This window comes from Monodelphis domestica, chromosome 4 (genome assembly GCF_027887165.1).
Source record: "Monodelphis domestica isolate mMonDom1 chromosome 4, mMonDom1.pri, whole genome shotgun sequence".
Taxonomy (NCBI): domain Eukaryota; kingdom Metazoa; phylum Chordata; class Mammalia; order Didelphimorphia; family Didelphidae; genus Monodelphis; species Monodelphis domestica.
Genome location: NC_077230.1, coordinates 353,323,451 through 353,326,290, shown reverse-complemented (window position 1 = coordinate 353,326,290; position 2,840 = coordinate 353,323,451).

Genomic DNA, 2,840 nt, shown 5'->3' with positions numbered 1-2,840 from the left:
CAAAAAAATTTAATATAATTAAAATGATTCATTTTATATTTTGTAATATTTTTTCTAACTCTTGCTTTGTCTTAAAATCTATCCTTTCCCAAAAAACTGACAAGTATATTATTCTGTGTTGACCTAATTTACTTAAAGTTTCCTTCTTATTTTCAAGTTATTCACCCATTCTAATTTATCTTAGTATTAGATGTGAGATTTTGATCTAAACCTAATTTCTCCCATACTGTTTTACAACTTTACTAGCAGATTTTGTCAAATAGTGAATTTTTGTCCCCAAATCTGGGATCTTTGGGTTTATCATATACTGTCTTGCTGAGGTCATTTACCCCAAGTCTATTCCAATGATCCTCCCTTCTGTCTCTTAGCCAGTACCACATTGTTTTGATGACCAGTGCTTTATAGTGCAGTTTAAGATTTGGTACTGCTAGGCCACCTTCCTGCACATTTTTTTTCATTATTTCCCTTGTTATTCTTGATCTTTTGTTCCTTCAAATGAACTTTGTGTGGTAGTATTTTTCTAATTCAGTAAAAAAATTTTTCTTGGTTGTTTGATAGGTATGGCATTAAATAAGTACATTAATTTGGTTAGGATTGTCATTTTTATTATGATAGCTCTTCCTACCCATGAGCAATTAATGTTTTTCCAATTGTTTAGACCTACTTGTAATTGTGTGGAAAATGTTTTGTAGTTGTGTTTGTATAGTCCTGTGTTTTTCTTGGCAGATAGATTCCCAAGTATTTTATATTGTCTAAGGTGATTTTAAATTGAATTTCTCTTTTGAACTTTTGCTGCAGGGATGTGTTGGAAATGTGTATATATATATATAAACATATATATATATATATATAAATGCTGATGATTAATGTGGATTTTATTTTATATCGTGCAACTTTGCTAAAGTTGTTGATTATTTCCACTACATTTTTAGTTGATTCTCTAGGATTTTTTAGGTAGAACACCATAGCATCTGCAAAATATGATAGCTTGTTCTCCTTGTTGCCTATTTTAAAGCCTTCAATTCTTTTTTTCTTCTCTAATTGCTACTGCTAGTGTTTCTAGTACAATGTTAAAAAGTAGAGGTGAGAATGGGTATCCTTGTTTTACTCCTGATATTATTGGGAAGGTGTAATGGAGAAGGTTTGTAGGTGGTAATATAAACAGGATCTAGGAGAGACAGCTGACGTTTAAGATTGGCTCAGAGAGAGGAGAAGGGGTTCAGAGATTTCCCCCCTTCAGTCTTCCCTTCTCAGCTATGGCTTCTCTCCCAGATTTGCTTCTGTCCCTATCCTCCTCCTCCACTACTAGAGACAAAAATGTTTCTTCATAGGAAGACATTTTTCCCCTTGAAGCTATTCACTCACACTTGATTCAGAGTTAGGAAAGGATAACCACTTTAATGTCATCTAATTCAATTAGGGTAATCCAAAGGAATGATTGTCAGGTAAAAGAATTGGAAAGGAAAATGGGGAAAATGGGAGTCCCTTCGCTGACTAACCCCTTTTCCCTCCCTCCTCAGTTTTGGGGGGAACTCAGGCTTTGGCATCCTGAGCACCCTGAGAGATAGTCAGCTTGACTGACCCTGGATTTGGCCCCATGGCCACAGTTCTGTGTCAGGGCAACAGAAGCTGAGGTAAAGTCTGACAGAGAGCTCAATGTCTTTTCTCATTTCTCTTCTGTAGTCTTTTCAATTGGGAAATATTAGGGGGAAATTTTTCAGTCACTAGCAGGAAAAAAGATGGGTAACCTTCAGGAGAAAGTCTTAACCAGCCCTCTCTCTTCAGCTTCTCAAAACTGAGATACCAACTGCTCTTCTGAAGGAACCTTCTGCCTCCTCAAGATTCCAGCCTCCTGGGGCTACTCCCCCAAGGAGGAGAAAGTTTCAGCCTGGCACTCCTCCTTTAGTGTCATCCTCTTTCACAAAGGCTTCTAATTCATCCCCATTGCAAATGATACTTGATGATGGTTTTAAATATATACTTTTTATTATTTTTTGGAAAGGCCATTTGATTTCTATACTTTCTATTGTTTTCAATCAGAATGAGTATTGTATTTGTCAAAACCTTTTCTGCATCTATTGAGATATTTATGGGATTTTTGTTGGCTTGCTTGTTGATATGGTCAATTATGTGGATGAATTTCTGAATATTGAACCATTCTTGCATTGCTGGTGTAAATCCCACCTGAAGAATAAGTTTGCTGAAGAGTATAGGTTCTACTACTATCAGTGTTTCACAGATGTAGTTCAGTGAGAGTACAACCTCCCAACACAAGGGACCCATGAGGTCCCTTAAGTGAAGAACTTCAAATCTTTGCCTGAGCCAGATACCTGAAATCTTACATTCCTTGGGAATTATCTAGCTTCACTGAGCAACAGGAGGTTCTTGGAAAGAATATATATATATATATTAGCTGACTGTGGTGTCTCACAACACTGGAAGAAACCTGATTAGGCTGTGAGAAATCCTGAGTCTGAGTGAATCTTTGAAAGGTAAGGAGAAGATAAGGATGGTGGAAAGTTGAGGTCAGAGATGAAAAATTAATTAGGGATCTTGAGTTAGAATTAGGGATAGAGGAAATATTACAGAGGGACTAGGACTAGCATTGTTTGAACATTGGATGCTCATTAAGATTAAAGAAAGTTTGGCTAAAGTTAGTCTCTAGTTCAAATTGAAGATCTTTAGTTTTTCATGCCATATCAAGCACAACAACCTTCCTCATCTCATTTCTATCTCCTTCCAATTAAGATACTTTAGAAAGGAAAAAGTAATTCTTGTAAACAACTGAAATATTCTCCTCGCCTCTCACTAGAAGCCATTCTTTAACTTAATATCCCTGT